The following is a 20,737-nucleotide window of genomic DNA, read 5'->3' as shown; positions in this document are numbered from 1 at the left end:
GCTACAATTAGAGGGAAAATTATTGTGATTAAGGCCCACAGGGACAGGGAAATAATGCTCATAGAAAAAAATCTAGTAGAAAAACTAAAGAGGGTAATGGCCAGGATGGGGGTGGGAGCAAGTGGGGAAACAAGAAGAGAGTATAGAGCCATAAAAGGTTAATTGGAAATTTTACAGGCCAAGGTGGCAGAAAGATCCCTGCAATTCTTTAAAGAAATACTACATTAAGGCATACAAAGCAGATAGACTTCTGGCTAGGATGTTGATAAAGGAAGAGAAGGCCAAAATAATTAAAAAAATAAATATAGTCGTGGGGGGGGGACCAGCACGGACACTTATTACATTGTCTGACAATTCTCTAGGTTCTACACAGAGCTCTACAGCTCTGCAAACCTGAAAGAACAGAGTCAAGACCACTATATAGAAAAAGGGAACTGACACAAAAAACAGAACTGGAAAAAAAAGCACTTGAACTAGATATTACATCGGATGAGGTGTGGAAGGTCATTATGTCATTGCCCAGTAATAAGTCCCCGGGTCCGGATAGTTTTACTCCTGAATTTTATAGATTCTTAAGGGAAACATTGTTACCACATCTGGTCCCCCCCTTAACAAAATGGGGGGTAGGGGACACATCACAGCTACCATCGAAGAGGCAAAAGTAGTCCTCATTCCTAAAGAAGGCAATGACCGGACTTTATGTGGATCCTATAGGCCAATAGCCTTAATCAACATGGACGCTAAAATGTATACGAAGGTCCTGGAGAATCGGCTAGATCAAATGCTTCCAGGTATAATTAGTGCAGTCCAGTCAGGTTTCATTAGGGGTAGACAGATGAGTGACAACACAAGGAGGATAGCTCACATTATAGAAAAGGTTAACAAGAATACATTCCAGCCATTTTAGTAGTCCTAGATGCTAAAAATGCATTCGATAGGGTGGAGTGCAGGTTCCGGTTTCTCATAAAGCAAATGGGCTATGGTGATAAGTTTTTAACAATGATCAAGGACACCTACCAAAACCCATCCCTAAGGCTAACAATTAACAGCCAACTGCCTGAGTCCATTAGGGCCCAAAGGGGCACTAAGCAGGGCTGCCCCCTCTCGCCCTTGTTCTATGCTATTTACTTGGATCCACTTTTGGCAGCAATTAGAACTAATGGGGAGATTCAAGGGATTACTTTTGGGGGCAGGACACACTAGATTGCCCCATTCGTGGACAACATGTTGTTGAACTTGGTGGACCCAGAATGCTTCCTTAAGGCAATAGAACGAGAGATGACACTTTCAGCTTGTTAACAGGGCTAAAACTAACCCCCCACAAACCAGAAATACTGAACCTGATTAATCCGAGAGGGACAGAGGAGGACCTCAATGGGTACGCTTCCATATAGAAGGGTTGAAAAGTCCATAACTTACCTAGGGAACAAATTATCTGAAACTGTGGACAAGCTCTACTCCACCAATTATTTGCCCATGCTAGAAATAATAAACAAACTGATTGATTGGGAACCCGTAATGGTAACCTTGATGGGCAGAACCAATGCCTTAAAGATGGTTATCCTTCCCCAGTTGTACTATTTTATGCCTCTTCCAATACAAATCCCTGCCCCCTTTTTGCATAAATATACAGGGAAATGTGTTTGGAACAATAAAAGACCAAAGATAGCTAGAAGGCTAATGATGACGATAAGAAACAGGGGGCGGAAGGGGGGATCCGGCCAAAAATATAGGTGATGAGGGACTGGTTGACGGATAACCAGGAAAAGATAGGGAGGGCTATGGACAAGGCAGTGGTAGGGTAAACCTTGAGGAAGTACTATGGAAGCCGAAGGCGGATAGGCCAAACAATATGTACTCCAGTAAGATTCTGGAGGTCATGGGAGACTCCTGAGATAAGCTCATAAGGTGGGCCCAAATTAACACATTGTTGGGGAGAATTATCATAAATATGGCAATTCCTCCCACCTTGGAGCCCTCCAGCTCTTTTGCTAAATTTTGGAACTTTTAACTTTTTTATTTAAATGTGTTTTCTGTGTTTGTTTCTTTTGGTTATGGAGTCTAACCAACTCCATAGGCATCATGTTTTCATTTGTGTCAGACAGCACCCTCGGTGCAGTGGCACAGAGAAGCCTTTACAGGCTTTTCCAAGGTTTAAATACCTTCTCTGGGATAAAATACTGTTTCCCAGAGTAAGTAAAGTGAAATTGACTTTACTAGCCTCTTTAAATTCCTAGACACAGCCCACCCTATCTTACAATAGCATGCTGGATGGGTTACTTAGTATCCCCTGTGTCTAGAATCTTATATAGCAGTCAAATGCTACTCTTTCCTCTTGAAATGGCTGGTACCAGTGGTTTTACAATGAACTACCATGATCTCTCCCAACTGCAAACACTGGTAGCGTTAAATCGCGGGAGCCATGTTTTTCAAAATGCCGTCTGAGCTCCCTTTGTTTAAACAGGTCCCGGTCTTCTTTTTTCGCCATTTCTTTTTAGAACGGTCCTTCTAGAATTTGTCTCTGTGCACCAAACCAGGTTTGGTCCCTTTGTTTCTACACCTTTGGCAGGCTTCAGGACTGAAGACTGCCTCTGGTGCCCGAGTGTGTGGGGTGGGCAGGAAGTGAGGGAGGTGCCCGAAACTCCCTGTGCTCAGTCTCCTAGGAGACCCAAATGCACTCTGGCATGATTGGCTGGCTGACTGTCTGGGAAGGACAGCCACCCTGCTGAGTGAGTGGCAGCTAGGCTGGAATGAATGGGAGGAAACTGGATAAAAGGCAAGTCTCTTGGCTTGGAAGGCAGCATCAACCACTGGAATGAAAGAACCAAAGACGAGCTGGAAGAGGACGGCTGCTGCAACTCGTGGACCGTTGGTTTGCCAGGTGAAGCCCTGCTGCAGGTCCAAATCGGCAAGTTCAACTCAACAGAGAATCCCTTCAAGGACGACTTCACCCTTTGAATTAGTGGGACCAATCAACTTGTAAGCCACGTGGATACTATTCTCCGAGCTGGTTGTATTTTCCTCACAGTGCTGCAGGAAACTGAATAGCCAGGGAGAAGGACACCAGTTTGTGTGCTTGACTACAGCTACCGGAATTGAAGATTTGCCTTTGCCAGCTTTTTGACCAGTCCTAGTGCAGTGCAGGAGTCCCCCAACGCACTCTCTCTTGTCCCCATGACTGAGGCTCAGGAACAGCGAGATCTGCAGGAACTGCCAGGAACAGACATATTCAGATGCATCTTTTCTTCATTGTAAGGTACTGTAAAAACCCGACCGAGAGAACTTACCTCTCCCTGCGAAAGTGCTTTAAACTTTGCCAACTTGCAGGCATAGTCAGCTTGTGACCCAACATATGAATCTTTCTTTTATGAACTACTTCTGAGAACTTTGGCAGAGACTTTTCCGTTTAACTTCCGAAACTGCTTTATCCTATAAAAGACTTTAGCCCATTGACTTTGGCCTAACCTATACCATTGAATCAACTCCTCTGGTGAACTAAAACTATTTGCACTGTTTAAGAGCAACTGTAATATTCGTTTTATTAACTTATGCCTTTTTGCTCATACTTCAAATGCTCTGAATGCCATTTTGCTCCTCCTTCAAAGTAGTTGAAGGCCTCAGAACCTGATTTTGTGAAGTACTGAAGTATATTTGTGTGTGATATAGTTTGCCCCCTTCTAGTGAATGTTTTATAACGGACTGTGAAATAAATTAATAAGTGTTTTACCAAGAAACCTTGAGTATAAGAGTCTATATGAATACTTGTAATTATAGATCTCTGTGTAACCCCCTTACAGCTCACATTCCCTCTTGAGATAAGCCTGGCTGCTCAGCAACGCTACCACAAAACTGTGTAATACAGACTTATACCAAAGGTTGGTTTTGCTTACACCTGTAGCCCTAGTTGTGTGTAGTGGTCCCCAAAGGTACTGCATACAAACTTTGCCTAACACACATTCCCATCTCCATTTATGCCAATTTTTGGTAACCCTCACTTCACTCCAGGGAATGTAGAAAAGAGCTTTGGGGCGTGGTGCAAGGTTCGGGACATATTTGAAGGGTCATAGATAAAATGTTTCTCCCAAAGTAAGGTGGACTTTTTGCTGGAAGAAAGGGACAGATATCGATACTTCCAAATAAGGCATTGGTCACTGAGCTTAACTCCCTTTGAGAGATTCTTAACAATAGAGCTGGGGGATATACTTACATTTTAAACAAGGTGCGGAACTGGGGGAAGAGAAATATATGGCTTCCTGGGAAAGGGTAACAGGCCGGGTGATTGAGGTAACTGAATGGAAGCAATTGTGGGCCAACATACCGAAGCTAATGAGATCTCAACAAATCCAGGAAATATGGATTAAATTAATTCTACAATGGCATCTAACGCCGGACAAATTACGTACATTCTACCCCGCAGTGCCCAATCTATGCTTTTGTCAAGGCAGCATGGTGGGGATATGGAATCATGTTTGGTGGGATTGCGCTTATATTCAAAACTATTGGAGACTAATAATGGATGCACTGGCCGAGGATCTGGGTCTGAAGGGAGAGGGCAATAGAGGCATGTTAATCCTGGGTTTAGGGGGTCCTTTGGAAGAACTGACCACTAGAGCAGAACGTAACGTATACGTGATCTTGATGATGGCGGGGGCATTGGGGGTGGCGCAAATATGGAAGTCAAAGGACCATCACACAGAGCACGACTGGGTGGGTTGTAAGAGATTTTGGGCCTCATTACGGCCCTGGAGCTAATGGGTTAACAGCGCCGTAAAAGGCTGCGGCACCATTAACCCATTAGTGCCTAATTACGTGGTCCCTTTGCGGGTCTAGACCAGCTGTTAAAGTAGGGACCCGCAAAGGGACCTTCGCGGTAAGTATGGTACCGCAATTTGCTGTACCGTACTTAGCGCCTTCGCCATTCCCATTATGCCCTATGGGGCAAAAATGGGAATGGGGAAGGGCCATGGGGAAATGGGGAAATACCGCACCGCCAACCTTGGAATGGGGCGGTATTTCCCCATTTCACCATGGCGGACACGTTACGATACCGGCACCAACCATGGTGCTAATAGTGCCATGGTTTAGCGCCAGTATCGTAATGAGGGCCTTTGTCTTATTGGGGTAAATCCAGGATGGCGTTATTTTCTTACCATAAAAATATTGGTGGTAATCTGGCGGTAAAATAGCCTTAAATTTAGAATGGGTTTGGTATCACTCTATTTTAGTTACCATGTCTTATTAGCTTGTATTGGCGGTAATTTTAGTGGTATCTTACCTTGCAGTATTTTCAGAATTATTGTATTCCTGTGGTATAGTAGTGAGCATGTTTTTTTATACTATAACCCCATCATTAAAAAAAACTTTCCGTTCTATTAGAATAAAACCCCATATATATCCTTACATATATTGCCAGCATATAATGTACAGCATTTTTGCCAGCATACAAGATACAGTAGAGAAACACAGCCAGGCCCAGTATGGCATTCAGATCACACATACATTTTTTTTTTTTTATTTAAAAAACAGTGTACTGCCAGGTTAAAATAATGATACCCTTACATATATGGGGTTTTATTGCCAGCATATAATTTACAGAATTTTTGCCAGCATACAATATACAGTAGAGAAACACAACCAGCCAATTTAAAAAAAAAAAGAACATTTCGAGAAACAAGGTGAGCTTCAGAATGCTGAACAAGAGATAGCTAAAATGTTTCAAGAAAGAGACAAGCGAGACAAAAAGTTTAATGAATGCCAAATACAAATGAGCGAGATGCAAAATGTGATTAATAAAATGGGTTATGAAAACAATTACTTGCGTAAGGAAGCAGATTGACTCCTTGAAACGTGTAATGATTTGGAACAGCAGATATGCACTTACAAGTCCCAGGACAAACGATAGGGAACGGCATTCAATGGAATTGAGGTGAATTCCATCTCTACACGGGGATGCACCAGTGGCTGTGCCAGTGTCTGAGTTTGGTTGCAGCGCCTTTGGGGGGTTTGACACACCCATTGGGGGTCGCCACCAATCCCATACACCTGAGACAAGGGTTGAACCACAAAGTAGTGCAATCCCAATGATAGCGCCAAGTAGTCCTATCAAGATAATGAAATCAATCAAGGCCCTGATCAAACCATTCAAAAAAGGAGCGGAATGCTGTATAGAGGACCACTTAGAAGCAGTGCATGATATATTTAAAGCCCTCCATATACCTAAGGAACAATATAAACGATGCTTTCACTTCTGGACGCTCCCACAGTGAGCATCATCAGAGGATTAAATGAACAGCAGAACATGACATGGGCAGAATTTGAAAAAGAGATTAGACGTCATTTTTCTCCATTACAGTCATTACAGGAGGCAAAAAAAGTTGCATACACGATTACAGCTGGGCCAAATGTGTCCCCTCGCCAATTGTTTCTTGTTTTGATGTATCTTTTCATCCCACTTACAATGAGTTTAAAACTGCCTATTTCTATGGGTTGCAGAAAGACATTATATCACAGTTAGTCCATAAATTTGATTGTGAGAAGTCCCTTGAATGGATTGTGCACCAAAGTACAAAACTATATGAAGTGTTCCACTGTCAGGGTAGAGAGGGTGATAAAATGAAAGATACCAGACCAAAATCTAAAGAATCCTCGGCAACAGTAATGGCGATCAGGTCAGCTAAAATGTCACTTGAGTCCGCTCAAAGTTCAGGCAAAAATGTATTCCACAGAGGTTGCCGCCCTCTGCACCGATTTTTCAGTCATATGATCCTAGTAATAGGGAGAGCTACATTAGCCCTAGATACTTAGGAGACAGGCCCCGGGCATTATATCGATCCAACATGTCATGTATGAACAATAATCAGAGACAAAATCAGGATCAAAGACGTAATGGTCCCTACCAGACATTGGGGACACAGAGCAGATTTGACCCCAACACCATGATATATGGTAATCAGGACAGACCCCGGTTTGTGGATCGATTTACTGAAAATGGGAATCAGCATAGGGGACAATACTCACAAAATGAAAGACAGGACACGAGGCAGAGTATGAATTATGCTCCACATCAATATAAACAATCACTGCCACCAGGGGATTACAACCAAAGAATAGGTACACCCCGCTCCCCGCCCCACATGAATCAAGGCTTCAGAAACAACTCCAATAGCAATCACGCTCCTGAGAGATATCAAAATATATTTAATCAGAGGGAAAATAAGCAATATCGGCATAGGCCGCAAAGAAAAGATTCTAGAGAGATAGAAAGATTCCAGTGTCTCGAGGCCCAAGTAAAAATGTTGGCTGAATAAATAGTAAAGCTCTGTACGGCTCAAAAATAGTCATCAAAGGAGGGGGCAGAAGGCCATTGTAGTGACCTGGTGGCTTCCAATATAAGTGACTAAATATTCATGACACCTGCAATGATAAAAAGACAGATTGCCCTGATCTGGTTTTGCATAATGACTCTGAGCTGCTTAATGATTTAAAAACGAAAATACCAGCAAATGAACATGAGGCAGAAATTGGAAATACATCTAAAAAAGAGGTTTGGTTTAACCTGGAGTTAAATCAAACATTGGAAATTTGCACAAATGAAAAAGGAAAACGAGAAAAACATGAAATTCCAAAAGAACAGAGACAGATTTAAGAAAGACAACTCATGCATGGATAAAATAACTGATCAGGGAATAAGTGTGGATGTTAAAACGCCCTCCCTAGACAATCAAGATGGTAATAAAATAGAAGCAGGAAGAATAAGTACTAAAAAGGAGGGTACAGATCAATCACCTGAAGAGTTCTTTGAGCCACAGATTTTTGGGGAAGTTAAAAAGATTGGTATCATGCCAAATACCCACAAATGTCCAAAATTAAAAAATTACAACTTATCAGGTGATGTTTATACAAATATTCAGTTGGAGGATTGTAGTGTGAACTCTGAAGATCCCCGGATGGAAGGGCGAATATTGGCCACACTCCAAAGGACCTCTGAATATGGGGAGATGAGTAAGGTTTCTCAAATGGAAATGGACAGAAAGAAGGGAAAGATGTCCTCTCATTTACCGATGTGCTTAGCCAAGAGTGAGAAGAGTCTGAGAAAGGTGAATCCTGAAATCAATAAGAATTCATACTTTTTGTGTGTATTAGAAGAAATTGAAGACAGATATTATGCTCCCATTACTGTGGAAAAGAAGTGCAATACATTTGCAATGATTGACACAGGCGCACAGGCCACAATTATGTCCAAAGAATTGGTAAAAAGTATGAATGAAGGGAGATCTCCACAGATGCAGATCAAAGTGAGCCAGAGTGAAGGCCCAGTACGTAACTTTAACGGTGAGGAGGTGCCTATCGAGGGAGTCACTGAGGTTGACATAAAGATAGAAAAACACAGAATGAAACAGGAAGTATTGATCACATCTATTTGTAAAATTCCATTCTTGATGGGGGCAGATTGCCTGAAAAGATTGCCTCCTCTCATTGATGGGGTAAATGGAGTCCTGTGTTCTTTAACAAAAAAAAACATTAGGCCTAAGAAAATAAATTCACAAAACAGCAGTGTAAATGAATGTAATACTGTTGCCAAATAGAATGATGCAGTGGAGGTGTACCTACAGAATAGCTGTGTGCCTAGTGTCACCGTTATTTTGATGTGTCAGGACAAAAACGCAAAATGAAAAGGGAAAAACAATCCATGCAGATTTCTTTGGACCTTAGGAAGAAATGGCAAACTGAAATAGATGAACACACGTTGAGCTTCTATTTAAAAGAGAAAAAGAGCAAACAGAACACTATTCCTAAAGCAGACACAGAAAAACACATTGCCACCCTTGCTGAAATACACATGGAAGATTAGCAGCCATGGATTCACATTGGTATAAATGGACATTCTAAAATGATAAAGGCCACTTTGGCACTTGAACAGGAAAGGAGTTTTATTAATGAGAAACTACTGCAGAGAATAATGGCAAGGGAGGAGATTCCGAAATTTAGAATTAAAAACCAATATATCTCTGGTTTGGACAATTCAGATTTTGAAAATCGAATTGCAGGAAGGTGCATGCCAAAGATTAATATTGGACACAAAACCATCTGCCACAGTTATTCTGTGTGCCCAGCTACCCAAGGGTTTTCGGGTGCCCTATAAATAAACAAACAAACAAACAATGTGTGGATAGTGAGCGGAACACAAAATGATTTTTATTTGGGCAATGATATCATGCACAGGATGTGTATGGTGTTAGATTTTCCTAAACAAAAAATATGGTCCCGGCTAGGCAGGCCTGCTGCGCACAAATTTGAAGAAAAGAGAAAGGCTTATCATTGTGCACAATTGGTAACATATGCAATTGAATTACAGGTGAAGAAGGATATTACTATTCCTGCATTCACCAGACAGGTTGCTATAACACTAAAGCACAAGAATGGACAGCAAATTAAGGTTTCCGATGCATTTGTGTGCTTGAATGAATCCATGAAACAGCAAGGGCTGGATAATGAATGTACCCCATTGATAGATGTTAGGGAGGGGTCCGTAAAAATCAAAGTGGATAATAAAGGATGTCAAAATATTCACTTAGAAGAACATTCCTTATTAGGAATGGCCATACAAAAATCACATTATACTGCAGATTTCAATACCATGGTGATTGGAAATATCCCTGAGAGATATGTAGATGCACAGGGTGTGTTGCCAGAGTATCTGGATTCTCAACCCAAATGGATATTCAAAATTCAATCTATGTACCCTTATGATTCCAATGAGACAGTGTGCTGTCACCAGGAGAATTGTATAGTATTTGACTGACGGGGTCGTGTGAGCAGAGTCAGTCTGCATCAGTCTACACACAACTTTTTTCCTGAGGAGCTGCAGCGACATGTTTTTCTACTGTTTCCCTGTTTTTTGGCACTGTGTCTTTAAGGTACTGGGAGTGCCTTTATAACAGGAAATACCGCGCAGAGCGCAGTGTGGAGTTGTGTGAGCAGTGTCAGTCTGCATCAGTCTACACACAACTCTTTTCCCTGAGGAGCTGCAGCGATGTTTTTTTCTACTGTTTACCTGTTTTTTTGGCACTGTGTCTTTAAGGTACTGGGAGTGCCTTTATAACAGGAAATACCACATGAGCGCGGCGCAGAGTCGTGCGAGCGAGTCAGTCTGCATCAGTCTGCATCGGGCAGCTGGCAGCTATGACTGCTAACTGAAGCCATTCAGGTCCTGTCACCAGGCGTAAAACATTACAGCAACGCTGGATGCTAAATCCATGGACCGCCCTGAAAACCATGAAAACAGGAAAGAACTCGAAGGTAAGCAATTTGGCATCTATGTCCTCCGTGTCCTCTGTGTCTCCTGTACACGTCGTGTTAAACTTAGACCCTGATAACACAAATGTCAATACAACTGTGCCTGTGGAAAAGCTTGTAGCAGCGCCCGTCACATCGCCTTCCTCCGGTAATGGCATCTATTCTAATGTACTGCCAGCAAATAATCACTCACATGAACTCTGACATTGAAATTGAAACTGATCAGGCTGCTCCCTCTGAGGGCGACCCTGAAACCAGTCGTCTAGCTGCATCAGCGTCGGAATCAGCTGTGGATGCTTTTTCCGTCTCGAGCCCACATCATATTGCTTCTATTGACTTTGTCTGGTTTGTCTGGTTTGGCTCCTGCACCCCCGAGCGCGTTCACAATGCCCATATTGACGCAAACGTGTGCAAACATTACATCTCCTGACTCAATGGACGTTTTCTACCCTCCATTTGATTTTACGGGCACTGAGCTCATAGAGTCGACACATTCTGAGCTCCCCAATGGTACCAACAAGTCTCTCCCTGGTCTTGCCTCTCATGCCTCTCATGCCGACATGTTGGCAACTTCTGATACTGGCATTGCTAACACACTAAATGCGAACGAGGCCCTGTGGGAAACTGCACCTAGACTAACACATATCCCTGTGGAATGCAGTGACGTACCAAGTTTAATGATTCTCCCACGGGCGGTCTGTCTATCAGCTAAAACAAACCACGAACCAACGCAAGTAACTGACACCTTACTTGCATGTCATGACGTCACTATAGGCAAGAAGACCTGCTCTGATTCCAACAATCAATCGCATAATCAGAGACTAGTGACGACAATTGGCAAAAACTGTTCTTCACTGCTAACAACAGCTGATGCCTTTTTTCTGCGTAAAAGTTTGGAGGCTGCTTCAGGCTCGGTTTACGGAGTCAACTCCCACCAACAGCAACATTTACCTCATACTTTGATTGCACAACATCCGAGAAAGTCTTCTTCCAGCACACCTCAAAGTACAAACAAAAGACCCGGCCATTCTAATTCATCTAGAGCTGTATCTGCCCTGACGACTGCGAATTTGTCAGTGATAGGTGATTGACATTCTGACTCAATCAGCAGCATGCTCTCTGGTGCCGAGGAGCACCCCGTGCCTAGTTCGAAATCAAGTCTTTCTTCTGACCCCTCCACTCAGATTTTATAATAATGTTCTGGCTTCTTCTTCTATGGCAATGCTTCCTTTTATCAAACTTTATGAATCCCTTCATGAAGCGCTGAATGACCAGACAGCGATAATCATTACCTTGAAGGAAAAATTGACAAAGTTTGAATCCTTAAACACCTTCCTCCAAAGCCAAATCCTAAGAGAAGCTGATCTAACGACACGGTGGCAAGAGCGCCTAAGTGATTTTGCTGCTCGACACCATTACCAGAATGACACTCTGTCGGTGCCTCTTAAAGCAGAGCTGATGACAAACTTTCCCTCACAATGCACAACATTGGCTGGGCTACCAAGAGACCCAACTCAACAAACTGGCCTCCTGCCTGATGACAAGTCAACAAATGTTTTGTTGCCCACAGCCAACATCGCCAATCTATCACCTACCGAAAAAGCGACGAACAAGGATCTCCCTCCCTTAACTGAGAACCCGGCTCACCAAATCAATAAGCAAATCACTGGGCCCACTATGCCAACCCCTCTGGCCTCATTTAGTATTTTTGTGGGGGCAGCTAAATCCGTTATTCCTAGCCTTAAAGTGTTTCTTCAACCCACCACAATGCTACCCATCCAACAAGGTTTGCTCTCCAGAAATGAAGTGCCGGCCCCCAAATGCATAAAAGGAGGCAACAAACAAAAGAAGTTCATCAGGAATTTGACAATCCCACCGAAAGCTGGCTTGCTGAGTATCACTGAAATCATCAATCCAGACAAGTTGAAAGATCTTTCGTTAATGAAAACCTTGGACCCTGGTACAAATCGTTCAGGTCCTTTTCCAACCAAACGACGAAGAGTCGATTCAGAACTCGAACACGATTTGTGTGCCTCTGCAACATCAGCATTAATCTTTGTGAACTATCAGTTTACTCCCATGAAGACGAAGGTTGTAGCAACAGTCCCACGAGTCCAAATGCAGACCTTGAGCAAATTAAGCCATTATCTTCTTTGGGGTCTCGACCCGATAATCGTGTTCTGCCGAAAATGCAGAAGCAATCAGCTAATTATGAAAAGCACTCAGCAGAACTCAGCAAAGCTGCAGCTCACCACCCAGTTTGTACCATAAATTTGAATCCAAAATTAACCCTAACACAAAAGAGCAAGATGATACTCTACAGCTCACATGTTCATCAGAACTTCGATACCAACATGGCTAAGCCCAATTGGAAAGTGAGACTCCAAAACATTCATTCTGACAACAGTGAATCAATTTAAATTGTCATAATGTTATGAAACTCTTTAACTGTATCCCCTCTCTATGCACAATTCTGTCAAACGATATTAATATCGTCGAGTATCAGACAGAAAAAACTGCCGACCAAGTTCTTCTTCATATTGCGTCAGCCTCGGTCCGTAACACGATCCTGACAGCAACAGAAGAACTGCTTGTCTTTGGATTCGATGCAACTTTTGAACCAATGGCTACTGCAACACCAGTAGAAGACCAGCACCTGAGGTCCACCAAACAGGTTAACATCACACAAAGATCCTCTTAGCTATGGAAAGCAAAGACCAACTCAACATCTAAGTGACATCACAACGACTGCCCCCATCAAGGGCCCACGACATCACAACACAAAATGGATCACCATCTGGCTCGCCAATAGCCATGACATGAGGTGCGCAAGATCCCATGTGTGTTCCTATTGTGGAACACAAGAGGTTTCACGCACCTATTCAATGAATTCGAGGCGGATCTGGAAAATGTGTGTCTAATCTGTCTACAGGAGACCTGGTTATGTGAGGCCCCAACAAGAGATAGCTATGTTACATTTCTAAATCCAGCCACGAAAAACCCAAAGGGTAGGCCTTCATCAGGCCTCCTAATGCTAATAAAAATAAATTCCTAGTGGTCAAAAGTGGATACATACAATCCGAATCCCTTCACCCAAAGAGTTCTTATGCGGACTAACGATCCAAACACCTTAAGAAGGAAAGGAAACATCTGCTCATTATAAATGGGTTCTGGAATCCTGAAAAAATCAGTACCAGGGCCTTTCTTAACTCAGTGACACAGCTCATTGACAGGGTCCTTATTGAATTCAAGGACTTGTCGATCATTTGCTGTGGAGACCTAAACTGTTCATGGTTTGGTTATGACTATGGAAAACGGTCATATCAAAACCTGCCTGCATATGAGGTTTCCGCAAGGGCCCAGCTATCGATGTCTGCTCTTTCCAATAGAAACTGCCATATGGTAAATGGAAATGTCAGTGGTGATCAACCACCAAATGCAACATGGATAAACAACAGGTCACAAAGGATAATTGACTATTTTGGATATCGAGAAATGTGTTTGATCAAGATATTTCTCTCCACGTATGTGAGATGAAAAACTGCGATCACGACTTACTTCGATTTACATGCATGATTGAATGGCCCCAGCCCTGCATAAGGTATGACGCTCCTCTTGAGATCAATGCAGGTGGAAATCGATTGCGAATAAGTGGCATACAAATTCAAAGACTGCGTCAAAGGTTCCTAAATCAAAAAGATTCACCGGCGGTAAATTATGCCCCTCTGCTCACAGACTTTATAACTGTCCATGCCTTTCAACGTGTCATGGCTGTTACCCACAAGCACCTATAAAGTAACATTCTTTCATCTGCGAAGAGAGTGATGTGACATGATATAAAAATCCTGAGAAAGAAAAAAAACTGACGTAGAAGTGAGCATTGCAATTAAACATCGACGCCAACAATACAGGAACTGGATAAAATCGCACAAAATCATAATCGAACAAGACAAGGCAGAAGCCACGATGAAACTCTTGGTTATGAAGAATTCTCTGGAAATCTGGGCCATATTGAATGCAGGTAACTCCAGATGTCCTGCTTCTCTATCTAATCAAATCTTAGGGGCCAAATGGGAATCACATTTTGTGCAAATCTATAGCAATCCCTTAAGTGAACCAAATACCTGGACATTGAATGATCAGCTAACCTGGGACATAAAAATAGCCTCGCAAGATATCGAAAATACAATATGTAAGCTAAAGAACTCACACACGGTAGGGCTGGACCTGATCACTAATGTGATGCTGAAAAAGAACATAGTTCTTTGGGCGTCTTTTATCGAAGCCCTATTTGCTTCAATTTCCAACTTGAGGCAGATTCCGGATTCATGACGCGAAGCTATAATCGTCCCAATTCACAAGAAGGGCAATCGAGCAGATCCAAATAATTACCGTCCGATTGCCCTTCGCTTCGTGTGTGCCCTTCGCTTCGTGTTTGCAACGGAAACTAGCCCTTTGGCCGTGTCGGGAAAAGGTTGGTGATATCCGACAAACTGGTTTCACTTAAGGGGTTGGCGTGGAAGTCAACCTCTTAATACTGACCATACTAAAACTTGAAACCTTAAAGGCAAAGAAAAAGATGTTTATGGCATTCATCGATATGCGCCAAGCGTTCAGTGGAGTTAATCGAGGTAATTTGTGGCAGAAACTATTGAAATGGAATTGCCCTTCAAACTTACTCGAACCAGTGATAGCTTTACATTCCAAGACAGAGATTCAGATTCGCCTAAACAACCAGGGCGAGCTATCAAAACAAATACCTACAAAAATAGGTGTTAAACAGGGCTGTCCCCTTGTCCCCTTGCAGGTGATCTGTTTAAGCTATTCATTACCGATAGCCCGAACCATCTTGAGCAAGTGCAATGCTTCCCCCAAAACTAAATAACAGCCCGTTCAGTTGCATAACTTATGTGGACAATCTTGTGTTAAAGGATCACACACAGATCGGTTTACAACGATTACTATCTAAACTCTATGATTATTTAAACCTGAACGACTTGAAAATAAATATCGCCAAGACAAAGATAATGACTATTGGGGAATCTGGAAAAAAAAAGCGAAAATCCTTCAGGTGGTCAATTGACAACTAACCAGTAAATTCCGTTACCTCCATTAGATATCTTGCCATCATTTTCAACACTTCGCTAAATGAACATCATTGGAAGCAGGATCTTGTCAACCGCATGACGCAATTCAGTTTACAGGGTGCCATAATAAATAAGAACTTTGGGAAATTCACACGAGCACCAGTTCTTATATTCTACTCACAAAAAGTAGTTCCGGCCATTACTTTTGGTGCCGAAGCCGGCTGGAATATCGATGCCCTATTCTGTCAAAAACTAGAGGGTAGATTTTGGCAGCAAATATTAAAACTACCCTTGCATATTTCGATGACAGCAATACGGTACAAACTGTCTTTGAATTTGCTGAATTCATGTGGTATGTGGAAATCCTTACTGGTGAGCCGCAAGATGAGTCTTAATCCATACTTCATTTTCCGGGACACTCAAGGAGGTAGAAGTTCAAGTTTATTGGATACCTGGCAGAAGCTCCTGGATGTCATCTTGTCAAACGTTGATCAAACATTATCCAACCTGATCAACTACCCACAAGCTGTGAAAAAGAAATTTGAGGCCTGGTGCTGGATAACGAACCAAGATCAACGTCAAAAAAGGCCCTCGACCTTGGAGTCGGGCATAGATGCTCACAAACTCAATGTCCAACGTTGCTATTTGACAAGCTGTCCGTCACGTCACCATCGTGAGCAATTTTTGAGACTATGGCTAAATGCGCTGAATACTAAAGACATGCTTTGGCTTCGAAACGACAACGAAATCAAAGACAATATTTGTCGAATTGTAAATTGGTACCCGAATCAACTGAACACCTAATAATAGCTTGTAAGGCTACTACGGCATTGCGTTCTTGTCACCTTAGCCGCTTTGCTCCTGTAGATGACAACATTAAACATTGGTGGGCCTATGCATCCTCTGGCCACAATGTTAAACTGAGCTGTGCTGTTGTTGACTACATGGATTCGTTAAAGTTGAAGGACAATCTCAATCTAATGGAAATCTGCTGAAATGTCGGATTCTCTCTGCTCTTACTCCGCTTTTTCTTTTTCTTCCCCTTGTTGTTACTTTTTCTTGCACGACGGCTCTTTAATGATAAGTTGAGGCCTAATCTGTTTCTTCTTATGTTTTGTAGATTTTTCTATTAGGAAGGTTTGGAAGACTTTCTATCTTTCTTTCCGCTTTGTATTTTATCTTCAACTTTTTTTCTTTAGGTATTCTGTAACAAAAGTTTAACCTTCTTGGTTGATTTCAACCAAAGTTTGTTCCACTGATGTTTCAATAATAGAAAAAAATAGTATTTGACTTAAATGAAAATGAAACAGATGTGTGAAATCAGCACATTGAAATGGAAGCTGATATGCCAAAATATTTAAAAGTGGCAGCTGTACAGAGAGATACAACCACACAGTTGGAAGAAAGCACAGAGGTTCCTCCACTGGAGGATTTCCCAGAATTTTCAAAAATGGTAGAGAAGCAGATTCTGTTAGCAGATGCATGTGATAGCGAAGAGGATAAGAATGAATTGAGAAAAATATTTATGGAATTTCACAAAGTTTTTGCCAAAGACACATATGATTGCGGCCTAACAGATTTACATGTTGCCACATTACCAGAGGGGTGTGGTAGAAATCCAGTATTTGTGCGCCAATATAGATTGCCACTGGCATGCTTAGAGTCGTTGGCAGAGATAATTAAAAACTTGGAGTCTAGAGGAATTATCAGACCCATTCATAGTACCTCCAACACTCCTATTTTGGGTGTATTAAAGCCAAATGGTCAATGGCGTCTGTTTGTAGACCATAGGGAATTAAATAAAGAGTGCCAGTGTCTAGATGGCCTCTGCCATTCATTGATCAAGGTCTTGCTCAGGTGCATGGGTCAAAAATATTTACCACATTAGATCTCACATCTGGATACTGGTGTGTGCCATTGGCGGAGGACATTCAGAATGAATTTGCATTTTCATTTGATAAATATTGGTCTAGAACACCATTCGGATATGTCAATAGTGGAAGAGAATTTGGCATATTTTTGAGAAAAGCTATGCCGGATGCAGCGGAAAGAGGAACCATAGTTTATATAGATGATGTACTGATAAAAAATTAAAACTTAAAAAGTCATTTGTGAAATTAGACATGTACTTAACCAATAACAAAAGCGGGTGCCACAATATCCTTACAGAAAGCACAATGGTGTAAGAAAAAGGTGCATTTCCTTGGCCATGAAGTAACTGAACATGGGTTAAAGCCACAAAAGAAAAAGGTGGTGGCCATACAAAAATTGAAAGATCCGAGAAATGTGAAAGGCTTAAAAAGTTTATTAGGAATGACGGGATATAACATGAAATTTATTGAAAATCATGCTGAAATCACTCAACAATTGACTAAACTATTGAAGCTGAATACGCTCTGGAAATGGGAAAAGGATCAATCTGAGGCAGTTGCTAAATTGAAGGAATGTCTCATAAAGGTACCATGCTTGGCGTATCCCATAAAAAACAGAGATTTCTTTATAGAAATAGGTTTCACTAAGCATTGTATGTCGGCAATGTTATCTCAAAAACATGATTTGAACCACAAAACTATTGCTTATGCGAGTAAGGCATTTTCTCAGGTTGAAATTAAATTCAGTGAATGTGAAAGGGCTCTTCTGACCAATGTGTGGGCATTGCAACATTTTCACCCCATTGTTCAAGGGGAAAAGGTAATCATTGAGACAAATCTTCAACCATTGCCGTTTTTACAGAGTAAAAGGATTAGATAGGGCAATCTAGCACAGTCCAGAATTACTTCATGGACATTGGCATTGCAGGGCTTTCCTTTAGAAGTGAGAAATGGCCAGAATAAAAAGAGCCCAATTGCTCAAGGGTTTGCAGATCTACATGACTGTGCAACTGAATGTGTATAAGATCAAGTAGAGGTGGAGTCCAGGTTACAGGAGTTTGAACAGTCACCACACAAAGCTTTTGATGAAAATACATGCAAGAATTTACCAACTGTATATGTTTATGGATGTGCTTTTCACATTGAAAATGACAGCAATATACAGTTGGTGTCAGGGATAGGAAATATCTGGTTGAAATGTGAGGATATTCCTAGTATAGGAATGAGAATTGGGGCTAGGAGTAGCCACGTAGCAGAGTTGGCAGCCATTTATAAAGCAATCACTACTGCAGATGAGAATAAGTTCAGTGAAATTGTCCTGGTGACTGATTCTGATTATGCATGAAATAATTTTGTAGAATATTTCCCTGGCTTGAAAGCAAGAGGCATGCTCACATATAATAAAAAGCCCCTCAAGCATGGGAAAATGATACAAGCTATAGACAAATTAGTGTCAGAGAATGATTTAACAGTATATTGTAGGAAAGTCCGTGGACATTTGAAAACTCCAGGAGAAGATAAGGAGGAAAACGATAAAGCAGCAGATCAACTGGCTAAGATTGGGGCAGTTATGGGAGAGTTGTTTTCCATTGAACACTTAGTTGGTGAAATACAAATAAATGCAGTTACAGGCTCTAAAGTTCCAAAAGAAGTTGAACAACCCATAGTGCAATGGAGTCATGATACACCAGATCAAGATCTGATTAAGGCGCAAAAAGATGATCCAATATTGGGGATCTATTATAATTATTTGATGGATCCCGAACAAAATCCTTTAACTGAAAATGATTGTACAGGAAAGAAGAGTTGAGAGTGTTTTTAAAGAATAATAAATGGATTCGATTACAGGATGGACTGATGATCAGGGAATCCATAACAGGACAGACACAGTGGGTCGTAGGTACCTCTTTGATTCAGAGGGCTAATCTTACACTATGCACATGATGCAATAACTGCAGGACACAGAGGTTCACAAAAGACTTTAGAGATACTGAAAGATTATGCTTACTGGCCACACGTGTCCCAAGATGTGGAATTATATACCAGGGGGTGCCTGGTATGTGCACAATGTAAACCTGCTTCACCAATGCAAAGAGCTCCACTGATGAAAAGAGGTTTAACTCTTCCATGGCCAGATTTGCAAATTGACTATGTAGGGCCTGTAAAGAGGTCGGGTAGTGGAAACCGTTATCTTTTGACCGTGGTTTGTTTCATGTAAAAATGGGTATAGTGTATTGCTGCACCATATTGTAGTGCGCAAACAGCAGCTACGTTGCTGGTAAATCATATATTTTCAAGATTTGGGTTACCACAAAGAATAGAGTCAGACAGAGGAAGTAATTTTACAAACACCTTAATGAGGTGTGCCAGATGTTGGGGGTGAAAAGGAAACTGCATATTGCACACCGACCCACCTTTTCTGGAAATATTGAACGTTGCAACAGGTCTGTTGTGGAGATATTAAAGAAGTTTGTAGCAGAGGCAGGTTCCAGTTGGGATTTACGATTACCTCTGGTATTGATGGCAATTAAATCGACTCCTGCTAAAGCGACAGGTATTATACAGGACACATGAGCGGACACTTGTGAGTGCATCCACAGTTCACAAATATGTGGAAGAACTGAGGAAGCATTTAGAACATGCATTTGCATTTGTGCAGTGAAATTTGGAAAGAGCTAATGATAGTGCAAAGTCATATTATGATAAAAAGACATCTGTGAAACAGTAAAATTTAGGTGATCGGGTATATAAATTTAATTTTGGAAAAAGTAAACATAAAAACTCTAAATTTCTTGCGGTATGGCAAGGGCCATTTAAGATAATGGATAAGCTGTCTCCGGTAGTTTACAAGATATTGAAAACAGAGGGCGAAATGGTGACAGAACAATTTGTCGATGTTAACCAAATTAAGCCCTGTCACCCTAAACATGAAATCAGGAGGCTTGAGCAGGTAGAGACAGGTTAGGAGCCCGGAGTACATGGAAAAGAAAGATACAGTGACTATTTTCATAATGTCTCACACCATAAAAAAATAGATATAATGTTTATTGTGGAGATAAATGCAGATGAAAATACCACATTTGAGAAAGTTGTGGTGATAAATATTGGTAGAGGGTGCTGAATCAGGTTAACTTACTATGGTTCAATGCTGAAATGTTCTACATAAAAATTATTTTGATGTATGATAATGTCATATGTATATTATTGTTTTCTCTCTAACATGTGTTTAGTTGCAGATATCGGAAGAGTCAATTGGAATGTTTTGGACCACATTTTGTTTTTAGCAAAGTGGTAGAAAGGGTGGAATTAGTATTATGCTACGTACTTAATCTGTCCCTTTTCTATTTAATTTAGAAAACAAACTGACATTTGGTTGGGGTCGAAGGTCGCAGGACGGAGGACGTGAGAGATGATGGAGTCCTGGAGTCCAAGGGAGGAAGTAAAAAAAAGCCCCAGGCGGGGGCGAAGACCAAGTCTGCAGGA

Source organism: Ambystoma mexicanum, chromosome 6q (assembly GCF_040938575.1).
Source record: "Ambystoma mexicanum isolate Mex_15411 chromosome 6q, UKY_AmexF1_1, whole genome shotgun sequence".
NCBI classification, from domain to species: domain Eukaryota; kingdom Metazoa; phylum Chordata; class Amphibia; order Caudata; family Ambystomatidae; genus Ambystoma; species Ambystoma mexicanum.
This window is presented reverse-complemented; position numbering follows the sequence as displayed.